This window comes from Lactuca sativa, chromosome 8 (assembly GCF_002870075.4).
Source record: "Lactuca sativa cultivar Salinas chromosome 8, Lsat_Salinas_v11, whole genome shotgun sequence".
Taxonomy (NCBI): Eukaryota; Viridiplantae; Streptophyta; class Magnoliopsida; order Asterales; family Asteraceae; genus Lactuca; species Lactuca sativa.
Window position 1 is genome coordinate 283,440,537 of NC_056630.2, and position 17,441 is coordinate 283,457,977.

The following is a 17,441-nucleotide window of genomic DNA, read 5'->3' on the forward strand; positions in this document are numbered from 1 at the left end:
TTGTTGATATTGCTATGTGGACTGTATGTGTATCGGTATTTTGGGGGTAACTCACTAAGCTTTCGAGCTTACAGTTTCAGTTTACTGTTTTACGTGCATCACAGGATTGTGGCAGGGCAAAGGCGTGATCGTACAGCTCCTCACTTTTTATGACTATGTTTCTGGGATACTCTAATAATAATTTTTTTGAAAACAAAGTTGTAATGTTTTGATGAACTTGACATGCTTTTAAAAGTTTAAATTTTACTTCAAATTTTGAATGTTACACAAACCTTGAAGCGAGCCCTCTATAGTGCACCAGTGCTATCATTACCAGAGGGAACCGAAGATTTTATAGTCTACTGTGATGCTTCAAATCAGGAATTAGGCTGCGTACTTTTGTAACGTGGTAATGTGATAGCTTATGCATCCAGACAACTGAAGACGCATGAAGCAAATTACACCACTAATGATCTCGAGTTGGGAGCTGTGGTCTTCGCATTGAAGATTTGGAGGCACTACCTTTATGGTATAAAGTGCACTATTTTCACCGACCATAAAAGCCTCCAACATATTCTAAATCATAAGGAGTTAAAGATGACACAACGAAGATGGGTCAAACTGCTAAATGATTTCGAATGCGAGAGCAAGTACCACCCGGGCAAGGCTAACGTGGTAGCCGATGCCCTGAGCCAAAAGGAATATTCTAGTCATCGTGTGAAAACCCTCTCCATAACCATTCAATCCCGCCTAACCTCACAAATCAAGGAAGCCCAGTTGGATGCATTGAAACCAAAAAACACCACAGGCGAATTATTGTGCGGGGTGGAGAAGAGCTTTGAAGTCAAGGAGGATGGAGCATACTATTTCATGGACAGAATCTGGTCCCTAAACTTAGGGGATTCAGAGAAGTAGTCATGAATGAGGCTCACAAAATATGATAATCCATCCATCCGGGTTTGGATAAGATGTACCTGGATATCAAACAAAATTATTGGTGGCCAAATATGAAGGCAAAAGTTGCCAATTATGTGAGCAAGTGTCTCACTTGCGCTAATGTGAAAGTGGAATATCAAAAGCCCTTGGGATTATTACAACAACCAGTGATACCCGGGTGGAAATGGGAAAGGATTACAATGGACTTCGTGACTAAGTTACCCAAGAAAACTGATGGGTTGGATGCTATATGGGTAATTGTGTATAGATTAACAAAATCCACTCATTTCCTGCCAATAAAGGAATCTTACAATATGGAAAGATTGACTAGAATCTACATCAAGGAAATTGTAATACTTCATGGGGTACCTGTATCTATTATCTCGGATCGAGATAGTAGATTTACTTCACGATTTTGGCAGTCGCTACAAAAGGCAATGGGAACACAACTAGATATGAGCACTGCCTACCACCCTCAAACGGATGGTCAAAGCGAGCAAACCATCCAAACGCTCAAAGACATGCTCCGGGCATATGTGATCGACTTCGGCAAATCATGGGATACCCACCTACCTTTGATTGAATTCTCATATAACAACATTTATCACACGAGTATCAAGGTTGCTCCTTTCGAGGCGTTATATGGTCGCAAATGCAGATCGTCTCTATGTTGGGCTGAGGTGGGTGACACCCAACTAGCAAAAGGGAAAGCATCGAACAACACTCTAACAGGACCAGAGATTATCCATGAAACGACAGAGAAAATAACTCAAATCAGAGCTCGACTTCAAGCATCGCGAGACCGACAGAAAAGTTATGCTGACAAGCTGTGAAAGCCCTTAGAATACCAAGTCAGGGATCGGGTGCTATTGAAAGTCTCTCCCTGGAAAGGGATGATTCATTTTGGGAAACGAGGGAAACTAAACCTGCTATACATCAGACCATTCGAGATTCTTGCCCAAATCAGTCCAGTGGCTTAAAGGCTGCAGCTACCTGCGGAGCTTAGCAACTTACACCCCGTGTTCCGTGTTTAAAATTTAAAGAAATGGTTATCCGAAGAAACTCTCGTCATTCCATTAGAAGAAATCGAAATCAACGAGAATCTCTTGTTCCTTGAAGAACCAGTTGAAATCATGGATAGGGAAGTGAAGCGTACTAAAGAAAGTCGCATTCCGATTGTGAAGGTTCGATGGAACGCAAAGCGTGGACCGGAATTCACATAGGAACGCGAAGACCAAATGAAGCAGAAGTACCCTCACTTATTCTCGCATCCACAGACCTAGCTTTCAAAAGAATTTCGGGACGAAATTCCCTCTAACGGGGGGATGATGTCACAACTAGCAATCTAGCTAGGAAAATATGTACTCTTGTAAACCTCATCCTTTGTGACACGTGTAATTTTTATTGATATCAAACATTATGCTCAATCAATGACAACAAATTCAATCAAGGTTCATCAAGTAAAGTTCAAAACTCTATACTAAACATTTCAGAAAGTCAATTGGGAGATGAAAATCCTAGGATTCCCGGTTCAAATTCATTTATGGACTAGGATTTTCTTATTGGGCCTAATGGGCCAATAAACATTTAACTTGACTAACTTGGGCTTAAAACCCTTAAATGGGCTCTAATTGGACCCACATTCATAAAACATAGCATTTTGGCCCATAATGGGCCTAAAAATGGATTGATTTACCTATATTGGGCCTTGATGGGCCATATATGATTCCATTTTTCCCTAGTGGACTCTTATTGGGCCATGAACCATCCTAAGGGCTCAATGGGCCGAAAAGTAATAATTTGGGCCTTATAATTGCAAACTAAAACAATTAATGGCCCAAAATATCCGACTCTTTTCTCCTAGCCCAAATTTTTGGCCATTGTGATAAAAAAAAAAAAGAAGATTAAAGGGGATTAAGGAAAAGGTGACAACACAATATGGACTAACATATATCCATGCACTCACATACATCCATAAAACACATTACCCTTCATGCAAAATCCTTCTCTTCCCCCTCTTTTTCTACTCACGGCCGAGTGCAACAAACCACACACACACACAATATCAAACTCCCTTCCATACACTCTCAAGAACATCCCTCCCCTTCCACCAAAATTTTTAGAGATTTAGAGCATTATAAAGAGGTTTTTCATCCAAAATCACTTCAAGTTACACTGTAGAAGTAAGATCTCACCAACTTAAGTAACATATTTTCTTTTTAAGCTCATACACTCTTCTTACCACCTTAAATTCGTGATCATGCCCCCTAGAACTCGTCTAAGTTCGAAAATCACTCAAGGAAGCTTGCTACGATCAAAAACTCACTTCATTTCTTCTTCAAACCAAAAACAACAAAGCAAGGTGAGTTCATACCCCCCCCTTTGTTTTTCAGTTTTTATATGATTTTGGGGGAGAATACAAGTAAAATGTGTAGATCTATGTGTTTTATGCATGTTATGTGTGATTTCTTGATTTATGTTGTGAATATGTGTTAGATCTTGACAAATCTCAAGATGTTTAACAATAATGGGTAAAATCCATAAACTAAAACACTTTATACATCATACTACAAAGATGAAAATGTATTGTAACAGCCCGGATTCCCAGGTTTTATTCATTTATTTATTTATGGTAAATTGTGAGGAGACTCGGCGAGTTGGAGCCTACACTCGCCGAGTAGGATCGCGGATTTGGACGCGGGTTCGCGTCCGGACACGGTGAGTCCACGTTGTTTAATGAAGCCCTAATTTCCCGGCCCTGAGCCTATTTAAAGGGCCTTATAACCCTTCATTGCGGCTACCTTCGACCTTGAGAGCACCAGAGCACCTGTGAGTCCTTGTGAGTGAGAAAAGAGGCCATTATTCTTCATCTTTGTGTGTGTTAGCAAGAAGGGAAGAGGAAGGCCAAACTAGGAGGGTTGGGGAGCTTGAATCTACTTCCATTTTGGCAGAGGAAGCTATTTGAGGTATTATTCAGAGCTTATTCTCGTGTTTTTATGTATATAGTCAAATCTAGGGTTTCTTCATGCCTTATATGCATTGTAATTTGAGTGTGGGAGGTCCTTCTGGGAATTGGTACCTAGATCTGGATCTTAGTAGGTACAGAGAGTCCCAAATGCCCTGCTTTATGCCTATCCTTTTGAGTTGGGGACTTAGGCTACCATTTTAGAGGTCATTTCACCAAAAGAAGCCTTGTAAGCGTTGCATGGTAGCCAAGATTGTAACTTTACGTGATAAATGTGCTTGGAAGGACTGGATCTATGAGTTACTGGAATGGATCTGACCTCAGGAGTGAGTTTGAGTTCATGCATGGCTTAGACTCGCTGAGTCCGAAGAACAGAATCGGCGAGTAGCTTGAAGATTTCCTTTAACCACTCAGCGAGTGGTCTTACCGAGTTATGGGTTGACTCAGTGAGTCAGGGAGAGTCAGAGAGGGTTGACAGGTGGACTGAGTCAAGCTGGAACTCGCCGAGTTGTTCTTGAGACTCGGCAGGTTGAGTCGTGGTGGCCTCGCGATTCATGCCAGGTGGAACTCGTCGAGTCAGGGAAGTACTCGACGTGTCAAGAGAGGATCCTAGGGAGTCAGTGAACACGTATAGACTCGCCGAGTCGCTCTAGTGCACTCGCCGAGTCCGGTCAAAGTTGACCAAAGTTGACCGGTGTTGACTTGATAGGGGTAGTCAACTTTAGTTGTGAAAGTGTTAATTAAAGGTATATGCTATTATAGGAGGATTGTAGCTCGGAGGATAGAGCGCAAGTGATTTCCGGGATTCGTGAGTTATCGAGATACACGAGGTGAGTCTTCTCACTATACTTTACCTTGAGTAGGTAACCAGAGTTATGTGATAGAGTATTTTTATGCTATATGTATGTTATGTGTTGTACTGCATTATTTCTATGTGATTTATGTTGTGCATGTTTATAGAGTTGGAACCGGAAGGTTCCAAGAGTTAGAACCAGAGGGTTCACAGAGTAGGGTCTACGGACCCACAGAGTTATAGCCTCGAGTGGCTAATATGTGTTATGTGTGGTATTTTGGGGAACTCACTAAGCTTCGTGCTTACAGTGTTGGTGTTTATTGTTTCAGGTACTAGTGATGACCGTGGGAAGGCGCCGGCTTGATCAGTACACACACATGGGATTTTTATGATATGTGATCTTAGGATTCGTTGTATGACATTGATTGGAGTTTCAAACACTGATGTTTATGAAAATGAAATGAATATGTTTTTAAATTATGCGAAAAATTGTTTTGAAATTCACGGTGTTACAAGTTGGTATCAGAGCCTTGGTTTGAGGGATTCGAGTACACCTTCGGGCATATTTGAACTCAAACTGAGGATTTGAGAAGTATTTTCAAAAAGAATAAAATTTTTTTTTGGAAGAACGCAGATTAGAGTTGTGTGTACGATCAGTCCGCACCCGAACGGTGATTTCCCAAAATACCCTCATGTTATGTGATATTGATATTGATATGATGTATTCTCATGCTAGAGTAGGCTAGGTACTCCTATTAGGACTAGAGTGGCCTGATTGGTGATGCCTTAGCCTAGGGAGAGGTGAGCTGCTATGAGATGCTTGAGAGTGAGTAGGTAGCAGCGAGGGGCTTTTGAGAGATCTGTTAGAGAATGGATTATGCATGTTAGAGTACTTGGAATTTGAAATCCGAAGAGGAGGACTTGGGGTGTATTCTGATACGATGCGGACAGTAGTATTGGGCCCATACTACTGAAAGCACCGGAGCGGTGTACAGCCCAAGTAGGAATCTTTGGAATACCAAGGATCAAGAAGGGAAGAGTTGTCGAGTGTGACTATGCTCGAATGGATTCTAATTTATTGTATGATGTATTTCAGAGGTAGATCATGGTGAGGATGCGTCTAATGCCTGAGGGCAGTTAGACCAGTGATGAGGAGATCCGCTAGATCATCCATGAGGAGGTGGTTGCGACCATCAGGGCAGAGATACCAGAGATGTTCGGGTCTATTAAGACCACGTTGATTGAGACCTTCGATGAGCGTTATGCCGCTCTTTCTGAGGCTGCTGTTGCAGCGGCTATCGTAGCTATTGCTGCCGCGAGGCCGCAGGGTGGTGATGCGTTGTTGTTCCGAGAGTTCAGCAACACAAAACCACCAGAGTTTGATGGGACCCAGGACCCGGTGGCGGCTATGAGATGGATTTCTGATGTAGAGGGGTGTTTCTTCACTTGCTCAACTCCTGAGCATTTGAAGGTTCGGTTCGCGCTGAACCGCTTCGCTTGGGAGCGAAGGACTGGTGGAAGTTTGTGACGGCACATTTTACGCCTGCTGAGCTTGCGGCAGTGACCTGGGAGAGGTTCACTGCCATGTTCCGAGATGAGTACGTTCCCCAGGTGGAGAGGGAGCGTTTGGCCCAAGAGTTTCTGACCCTCAAGCAGGGTACTGAGTCTGTTACGGTGATTACCAGGATGTTCCATGAGAGGGCGATGTTCTGCCCTGAGCACGTGTCCACGGAGTAGGCACGTATGATCCGATATTTGAGTATCTTGAGGCGAGACATTCGGAAGTTCGCGGCGAACTCCTCGTACCGGACATTTGCCGAGCTTCAGGAAAATGCCCGAAAGAGGGAGATTGAGCTAAAGACTCAGGCCAGGGAGGAGGTCGAGTCTCAGGGGAGGGATCGGCGACCGGCACAGTCTCAGCCGGCAGCCAAGCGGGCCAAGCCCGCTGATCCCAAACCAGGGAGCCAGAAGGGCCGCACTTGTGAGAAGTGTGGCAAGGGTCATGATGGAGTTTGTAGAGCGGGATCTTGCTACAAGTGTGGCAAGGAGGGGCACATGGCCAAGGACTGCCCCAAGGGGTTTGCGGTGTGCTTTCACTGCAACCAGACCAGACACCGGAAGGTAGAGTGTCCGCAATTGCGAGGGTCATCTCAGGGAGCACCTCAGGGATCTGCCTTTGCCGCCATCAGAGCTACCGGGAGTCGGCCAGTGAAGGCCGAGGCGCCGAGAGCATGAGGGAGAGCTTTTCAGCTGACCGTGGAGGAGGTCCGCGCAGCACCCGATGTTGTGGCTAGTATGTATTCTTTCGTGTATTTATTTTGATGTTGTGGTATTATGCTTATATTATGTTATGCGTAGGTACTTTTCTTGTGAATTCTGTACCTGCCTTGGTGTTATTTGAATCGGATGCGAATCGGTCTTCTGTATCTTTGGCTTTTAGTCAACATATCAGTGTTAGTCGTGAGGCGTTGAGTCGGCCTCTGAGAGTTTCCATAGCTGACGAGAGGGTGATATATGCCACGGAGGTTCTCCGAGGGTGCCTAGTCGAGATTTTCGGTGTTGAGTTCCCGATTGATCTGGTTCCTATTGCGATGGGTGATATCTGTGTCATTGTGGGCATGGACTGGTTGAGCAGATTCGGTGCGGTTATCGACTGCAAACGACAGTTGATGACCATACGAGACCCTAGTGGGGGAGTTCTTACGGTGTACGGCGAGGGTACACGTTCGGGATCAGCGTTTTGTTCGGCCGCTAGGGCAAGGCAGTGTCTATAGCAGGGCTGTAAGGGTTTTGTGGCATATGTGATGGATACGCAGGTGGATTCCGAGAGACCGAGGTCTGTTGAGGAGGTTCTGGTAGTGCGTGAGTTCCCTGATGTATTTCCTGAGGAGTTCCCGGTTGTGCCTCCTGTGAGGCAAGTGGAGTTCAGTATCGATTTGGTTCCGGGGGCCGCGCCTATCGCTAAGGTGCCTTATCGTCTTGCACCTCCAGAGATGCAAGAGTTATCCTCGCAGCTTCAGGAGCTGCTGGGGAAGGGGTTTATTCGACCGAGCAGCTCGCTGTGGGGAGCGCCTATCCTGTTCATCAAGAAGAAGGACGATTCACACCGGATGTGCATTGATTGCCGGGAGTTGAACAAGTTGACGGTCAACAACCGTTACCCGTTGCCGAGGATCGACGATTTGTTCGATTAGTTGCAGGGAGCGTCTTGGTTCTCCAAGATCGATTTGAGGTCCGGATATCATCAGGTGAGGGTGCGAGATGAGGACGTCCAGAAGACAGCGTTCAGGACGCGTTATGAGCATTACGAGTTTGTGGTGATGCCTTTTGGGCTCACCAATGCCCCGACAGTGTTCATGGATCTCATGAACCGAGTGTGCAGGCCGATACTGTATCGGTCGGTGATTGTATTTATCGACGACATTCTGGTATATTCGAGATCTAGGGAGCAGCATGAGGAGCATTTGAGAGAGGTTCTCGGAGTTCTGAGATCGGAGAGGCTTTATGCCAAATTCTCCAAGTGTGATTTCTGGTTGCGGGAGGTCCAGTTCTTAGGACATCTCATTAACTAGAAATGGATATTGGTCGACCCGGCCAAAGTTGAGGCGGTGATGAGTTGGGAGGTGCCAAGGTCACCCTCCGAGATCAGGAGTTTCCTAGGGTTGGCGGGGTATTATCGGAGATTTATCAAGGATTTCTCTAAAATCGCAGTGCCACTCACTAGGTTGACCCAGAAGGGTGTTGCTTTTTCATGGGGCCCCGAGCAGCAGGCCTCCTTTGAGACACTTCGCCAAAGGTTATGCGAAGCCCCAGTGTTAGCCCTCCTGGAAGGGATGGAGGACTTTGTGGTATACTGTGACGCATCGATTTTGGGGTTGGGGGTCGTGCTGATGCAGAGAGGGCATGTGATAGCATATGCATCGAGGCAGCTGAAGCCTCATGAGATGAGATATCCCACCCATGATCTAGAGTTGGGGGCAGTGGTGTTCGCCCTCAAGATTTGGCGTCACTACCTGTATGGGGTTCGGTGTACGATATACACGGACCATAAGAGTTTGAAATATTTGATGGATCAGCCCAACCTAAATATGTGACAGAGAAGGTGGTTGGATGTGGTCAAGGATTATGATTGTGAGATCCTGTACCACCCAGGCAAGGCCAATGTTGTAGCCGATGCACTGAGCCGCAGGGCAGAAAGCACCCCGCTGCGGGATGTATGTTTGAGATTGATCGTGGTAGCTCCAGTGTTGGACGCCATTCGTGGGGCACAGGCCGAGGCTGTGCAACCTGAGATGCAAAAGAAAGAGTGGGTTGTTGGTTTGGTTTCAGAGTTTGTTATCGATGGTCGGGGGCTTATGACATTTCAGGGGCGTATCTGGGTGCCGTTTGTGGGAGGAACACGTACAATTTTGATGGAAGAGGCTCATCGGTCGAAATTTTCGATCCATTCTAGGGCCACTAAGATGTATTTGGACCTGAGGAAGGAGTATTGGTGGCCCTGTATGAAGAGGGATGTTGCGTGGTTTGTTAATAGGTGCTTGACCTGCCGTAGGGTTAAGGCCGAGCACCAGAAGCCACATGGTAAGTTGCATCCGTTGGAGGTTCCCGAATGGAAGTGGGAACAGATTACCATCGATTTTATCACCAAATTGCCAAGGACTGCCAGGGGAGTTGATGCAATTTGGGTGATTGTGGATAGGTTGACGAAGAGCGCTCACTTTCTTGCTATCAGCGAGAGTTCTTCAGCAGAGAAATTGGCAGAGGTGTACGTGAGGGAAGTGGTATTCCGGCATGGGGTGCCGATCTCGATTGTTTCAGACCGAGATGTGAGTTTCACTTCCAGGTTCTCGAAGAAGTTTCATGAGGAGTTGGGTACTAGGCTGCATTTTAGTACCGCATATCATCCCCCAGACAGACGGTCAGAGTGAGCGGACGATTCAGACGCTCGAGGACATGCTACGGGCATGTGTATTGGTTTTCGGGGGTAGTTGGGATGCGTACTTGCCCTTGGCAGAGTTTTCCTACAACAACAGCCATCATTCGAGCATTGGTATGCCGCCCTTTGAGCTGTTGTATGAGAAGAGGTGTCGGACCCCCATTTGTTGGGGAGAGGTTGGTCAGCATGTGATGGGCAGTACAGAGATCGTGTTTCAGACGACAGAGCAGATCTAGCAGGTTAGACAGAGGTTGTTGACCGCTCAGAGTCGTCAGAAGAGCTATGCAGACAGACGCCAGTCCGAGCTTGAGTTTCAGGTCGGCGACCTTGTGCTCCTGAAGGTCTCTCCTTGGAAAGGAGTGATTCGATTCAGGAAGAGGGGCAAGTTGGGGCCCCGATATATTGGTCCTTTCCGAGTGATCACGAGGGTAGGCAGGGTAGCCTATCATTTGGATTTGCCAGCAGAGTTGGGGCAGATTCACGACACTTTTCATGTGTCGCAGCTGAGGAAGTGTATAGCCGATGAGTCGGCAGTGGTTCCATTAGAGGATATTCAGGTGGATGCGAGCCTGAATTATGCTGAGAGACCAGTGGCAATCAGAGATCGGAAAATCAAGGTTCTGAGGAACAAGTTGGTACCCCTGGTTTTGGTTCAGTGGCAGCATCGGAAGGGGTCCGAGATGAGTTGGGAAGCAGAGCGTGAGATGCGTGAGCAGCATCCAGAGTTATTTGCAGAGCGAGACTTCGAGGGCGAAGTCTAGTTCTAGTGGGGGAGAATTGTAATAGCCCGGATTCCCAGGTATTATTCATTTATTTATTTATGGTAAATTGTGAGGAGACTCGGCGAGTTGGAGCCTAGACTCGTCGAGTAGGATCGCGGATTTGGACGCGGGTTCGCGTCCGGACTCGGCGAGTCCATGCTGTTTAATGAAACCCTAATTTCCCGGCCCTGAGCCCTATTTAAAGGGCCTTATAACCCTTCATTGCGGCTACCTACGACCTTGAGAGCACCAGAGCACCTGTGAGTCCTTGTGAGTGAGAAAAGAGGCCATTATTCTTCATCTTTGTGTGTGTTAGCAAGAAGGGAAGAGAAAGGCCAAACTAGGAGGGTTGGAGAGCTTGGATCTACTTCCATGCCTTGTATGCCTTGTAATTTGAGTGTGGGAGGTCCCTCTGGGAATTGGTACCTAGATCTGGATCTTAGTAGGTCCAGAGAGTCCCAAATGCCCTACTTTATGCCTATCCTTTTGAGTTGGGGACTTAGGCTACCATTTTAGAGGTCATTTCACCAAAAGAAGCCTTGTAAGCGTTGCATGGTAGCCAAGATTGTAACGTTACGTGATAAATGTGCTTGGAACGACTGGATCTATGAGTTACTGGAACGGATCTGACCTTAGGAGTGAGTTTGAGTTCATGCATGGCTTAGACTCGCCGAGTCCGAAGAACAGACTCGGCGAGTAGCTTGAAGATTTCCTTTAACCACTCAGCGAGTGGTCTTACCGAGTTATGGGTTGACTCAGTGAGTCAGGGAGAGTCCGAGAGGGTTGACAGCTGGACTGAGTCAAGCTGGAACTCGCCGAGTTGTGCTTGAGACTCGGCAGGTTGAGTCGTGGTGGCCCCGCGATTCATGCCAGGTGGAACTCGTCGAGTCAGGGAAGCACTCGACGTGTCAAGAGAGGATCCTAGGGAGTCAGTGAACACGTATAGACTCGCCGAGTCACTCTAGTGCACTCGCCGAGTCCGGTCAAAGTTGACCGTTGACCGTTGACCAGAGTTGACCGGTGTTGACTTGATAGGGGTAGTCAACTTTAGTTGTGAAAGTGTTAATTAAAGGTATATGATATTATAGGAGGATTGTAGCTCGGAGGATCGAGCGCAAGTGATTTCCGGGATTCGTGAGTTATCGAGATACACGAGGTGAGTCTTCTCACTATACTTTACCTTGAGTAGGTAACCAGAGTTATGTGACAGAGTATTTTTATGCTATATGTATGTTATGTGTTGTACTGCATTATTTCTATTTGTATTTATGTTGTGCATGTTTATAGAGTTGGAACCGGAAGGTTCCCAGAGTTAGAACCAGAGGGTTCACAGAGTAGGGTCTACGGACCCACAGAGTTATAGCCTCGAGTGGCTAATATGTGTTATGTGTGGTATTTTGGGGAACTCACTAAGCTTTGTGCTTACAGTGTTGGTGTTTATTGTTTCAGGTACTAGTGATGACCGTGGGAAGGCGCCGGCTTGATCAGTACACACACATGGGATTTTTATGATATGTGATCTTGGGATTCGTTGTATGACATTGATTGGAGTTTCAAACACTGATGTTTATGAAAATTAAATGAATATGTTTTTAAATTATGCGAAAAATTGTTTTGAAATTCACGGTCTTACATGTATTGCATATCCAAGACGTGCAAAACAAAACAAATATCTTACATAAGAATCATTTGGAAAATAAAGTAAAGTTTGGGGTCAAAAGTGATAGTTTCGGTTTTATAAGGATCAAAGAGGTCATATTTGGATGAAACTGAATGTTTATGATAATCACCCTTTTTAAAGGACCAAAGATGTAAATTTTAGCATAATGGGCTTAAATTTTGGGCCTTACGGATTTTGGGCCTAAATTGCAAAAAATGTAAATTTTTAAAGGTTAAAATATTATTTAATCAAAACTTGAGCCAAAAACAGGAGGATGAACAAAAATAAAAGCTAAAAATGATGTAACACCCGTAAATTTCAAGAAAATTTAAAACTTTTGAAAACATTTAAAACCATTAAGTTATTACAATTTGTTTTCAAAATAATTTAAGCATCAGAGTATCCCCAGAATCAAACATGAAAATATGAGGAGGTGCACTATCACGCCTTCGCCTTCCCGCGATTATCAGAAATAACTGAAATAAAATCAACAACTGTAAGCCCGAAGCTTAGTGAGTTTCCCCAAAATACCAACTCCATACAAATATAACCATATCAAATAACAAATACAGAACAACATGCATAATGAGCCTTCAGTCTGACTGGACCGCCTCGCAGGGCCTACAACCTATTTGGACTGCTCCCGAGCCTTCGGCATGACTGGACCGCCTCACAGGGCCTATAGCCTATCCGGACCGCTCCCCAAGTATGTTGGCCTACAGCACAAAGCAGGACCGCCTCAATCCAACCCCCAATCAAACAAACATGTGCACATAAATATCATATGCTAGCTCATTTCATATAACATTCAAACCGATCTAACAGATCACTAATCATAGCAACATCCTAATAACCAGGATACAGACCTAACCTGGTCACTAACATAGCATCATCCTATAACCAGGACAATCATGTGCACATAGATATCATATAACACTAGCATGTATATATAACAGTCAAACCGATCTAATAGATCACAAAACATTGCAACAATCCTATAACCAGGATATCAACCTAACAGGTCACTAAAGCATAGCATAACGCGATCCTAACTACCAGGATGTCAATCAGTAAGCATAACATGCAATAATCCTAATACAATCCATAAAGGACCGGCCTTGGTGCCTTAGACCCTGTTGATATAGTGAGGATAACTCACCTAGCACTGCTGAAGTCCCGCCGATAAAACTCCAGCTGCTGGTTGACAGATTCCCGAACTGTCAACATCAAACAACACCCAATTAATAATTGGGTTCCAAGCCCAAAGTCCAACTCACACACTAAAGGCTCAATAGTCATGTAATGGGCCAAAGCCCAACATATGGCCCAATTTTCCAAATTAGGCCCACACCCTCATATGAGCCTTACCCTAAGCCCATCAACATATTCTAGTCCATATGATTATTCTTGGATGGCCCATTAATAATCCAATTACCAAAGCCCAAAGGAAAGGCCCAACACAAAGCCCAAGTGAAATTAAGGTTTCATATAAAATGACAACTAGGGTTAAGTGTCTCTCACTTAACCCCTTAAGGACTTAATCCGTTAAGTCCCTCACTTTACTAAATAAGCCATATGGTGTGATTAGGCTTAATACACAATTCCATTCCAACAACCCAAAAGTGGGTCCTGATAAGTCGATGCCCATAATCCCAAAATTAGGGTTTTCACATGAAATGATGATTAGGGTTAAGTGTTTCTTACTTAAACCATTAAGGACTTAATCCATTAAGTCCATTATTTGATGGGTTTTATGAATAAGAAAAATCATATGTGCTCATACAAACCCTAATGCTTAGATCTAGATTTATCTATTGTACATGCTTTGAATCCAAGACTTGCAACCCTAGATCTATCAAATATAATTCGAAATTTAACATCATAAAACCAGATCTAAGTGTTTTACCTCTTTCAAATGGCTTGAAATCATTGTAGTCTTCTTAATCTTGAGCTTAGAGTCACAATTGTAGAGAGGATGAGAGATGCTAAAATCGGCCCTAGGGTTCCCTTGGAATCAAGTGTCCCCGATTTTCAAAGCCTAGGGGTCATATTTATACTATAGGCTGCTAGGGTTTCAGTTTAAACCCTAATGGACACCATAGCCACCAAGAAGCCCAAGGAACCTTCTAGAATTAAGGCCTTGGACGAAAATATGATGATCCTTCATCATAATTTCGTTCCCCCTTAGTCCATTAGGTTTCCTAGCCCAAAGCTCAACTATCACACATTTGACGGTTCATGCCCCTTTATTTAATTAATCTCTTTTAGTCACCAAATTAATTACTAATTAATTTATGACTAACACTAATTACATAAATATGATTTCTCATTTAATATATTATTCTTATAATATATTAATAAACCATAATATTCTCTATCTCTCTCCTTAAATTACCTTGTCAAGTTGCTTTGGTGAAGGCAACCCAAAAGGACCATGCACAACCGGGTCAAGTACATACCAAATATAGTTACGGGCTTAGACACTAATCCAACAGTCTCCCACTTGAATAAGTCTAGTAACTATATCTCACATATGATGTAATGACCATAAAATTTAAGTCAAATTAAAACATTTTAATCCATTCAATAACCATTAAGTTCATACATTTGTTTTCAAAATAGTTTAAACATCAGAGTATTCCCCAGAACCATATCATATAAATCATAAAACATGAGGAGCGATACGATCACGCCTTCGTCTCGCCACAACCTCCTGAAGTACCTGAAATAAAACACTGAACTATAAGTCCGAAAGCTTAGTGAATTACCCCCAAAATACCGATACACATACAGGCCACATAACCATGTCAACAATAACATATCATGACAAACTGAACAAAACAACACATAATAGGTCCACAGCCCTACAGACTGTGATACCCACGAGCCCACAATACGATTCTCCCTTAGCCCGTAACTGGAATGCTCCCGAGCCCACAGTACGGTTCTCCCTTAGCCCATAACTGGAATGCTCCTGAGCCCACAGTACGAGTCTGGCATGCCTTACCCGGCCCTCAGCTCGTATCTGGAATGCTCCCGAGTCCTCAGTATGAGTATGGCATGCCTTACCCGGCCCTCAGCTCATATATTGAATACTCTAGGATTTGTTGGCTACCGTACGGAGCAGTACAACCTCAACCCATCCCACATAACATGTTGACATGTATCATAACTAATGCAGATACAGATAATCATATAGTATCATAGGTAGTCCTACAGGTCTACCCGACTAGCATATCAACTGGCATACATCACTAACTCAAACTCAACATATCAATAACTACTAGGATATCAGATCTAGTGGGTCAGCCTTGGTGCCTTAGACCCCTTGGTATAATGAGGATAACTCACCTGCAATTGCCGATTGAAAAGATAAGACTAAGCTGCTCCGACCACCGACAAAATCTTCACCACAGAACACTACCAAAGAACCAATTCCATAAATACCAATATTACCAAAGTACCCTTGGAAGTCAAACTAGTCAACTCTTGGTTAAAGTCAAAGTCCTCAGTCAAAGTCAACCTTCCTGGTTGACTCTACTCGTGGAGTCAACCCGTCGACTCGCCGAGCTCCCATACCCAGAAAACTCTCATAGCACAACTTAACTCGCCGAGTCCAACGATCTCTGAGTCCCATCTTGTCCAACCCACTGATTCGCCAACCGACTCCCTTAATCCAAGGCTTTAACTAAAAGAGGTTGGGTTCTACGTCCTGACTTGCCGAGTCCAAGAACAGACTCGTCGAGTCAAAGGCAATCTTCAACAGACTCGCCAAGTTGTTCTTCCAACTCGTCAAGTCCATGCACATGTTCATACAACTCGTCGAGTACACCCATGTGACTCGCCGAGTCTCTCCATTTCTCAATCCATTTAGAGGCTTTTTGAGCCATGCAGGGGCTCCAAACTCTATATCCATTCTCCTACAGTCTAACCCTCACATAAAGTTGCAAACTTTACGTGAAACCAAGGAGATATAGGCCCAAAACACACTATGGCTAAGGTTAAGGACTAAGGAGCTTCACCAACAACTCTTAAACAGAAACTTTATGACATTATGGACCATCACAAGCCTAGATCTGGAGTAGCAACCTCAGATCTAAACTCCAAACCCGAAATAGGTCTCAACAAGCTAAGGAACTCCCAAAACAACCACCAAGGAAGAACCAAAAAGGAAATAGCTTAAGATAATGGCTCCTTACCTCTAAGATGTGCCCAAACTGATGTAGATCTCGAATCTATACAAACCCTTTGATGCTAGCTTCTAATTTGTCAAGCTCCTTCCACCAAATTCCTCTTCCAAGCTCCAATCTCCTCAACAATGAAGTCTCACATGAAATTAGGGTTTTCTGGAACTCTGTGGGGGAATAGGAGGCTGGGAGAAGAACATAAAGTCCTTTAAATATGGTGCAAACCCTAAGATTAGGGTTTTCTCATTCCAGCACCAACTCGTCGAGTCCAGCTTCCGACTCGGCGAGTTGATCACTTAATTCGCGACCCAAACCTGCTCCGACTCGGCGAGTAAGCGTACCTACTCGTCGAGTCCCTTCTTCGAAATTACACTTTAAACCCTTAAATCATATTTCTGAAATTCGGGATGTTACAATTCTCCCCCACTTAAATTAGGCTTCATCCTCAAAGCCTGCTGGAACACAAACTTCCGGACGATACTCCCACAATGCATCCACTAATCTCAACCGTCCCAGATTCCTTCAAACACTGCTATCGACTCCCTAAAATCCATCTCTTCCCTTGCAGAGTCCTAATAACTGCTTCAAGTCGGACAACGACTTCCTTTCTCTGATAACAACACTCATCAACTAAGTGCCACCAGAAGACACTACCTTACTTCCGCTTTACGCATTCATTCGCAACTTGCAAAAACTGGATACCATTCTAAACCACCATGTCTTTACCTAGTATTATCCCGCTATCTCTCGCCCATATGACGCCACTTCTCTTAACTTGCACCGATGGAAATTCATCAAGTTTCCTCCTTGGATCAAATCCCTTACTGCGCTGAGATGATGGAACATTTCATAGCTTCCGAGCAACCCTCCTGAACACCTAGCTATAACGTTCATACACATCGTACCTGGTCCAATCAGCCTCAGGCTAGAAAACCAGGCACGCCTATGATGGTCCGGCCATCCTTAAGATGGAACACCACTACATACATAACTCATGACCACAACCATAATTCGGAACCCAAGGATCTACTCTTGCGTCACTTCCAAGCTCCTATGACTCAACATCCATGCTAACCATTCCACAACCTCAACAGGCATCCAACCCGTATGTGCTCCCATACATTTGGTACAATCTCAGTGCTTACTATCAATAACTGAAGTACTTTCGATCATCCATTTACACTACTGCTTTCCTTTCAGATGACTCACACTCCTTCTCGGAGC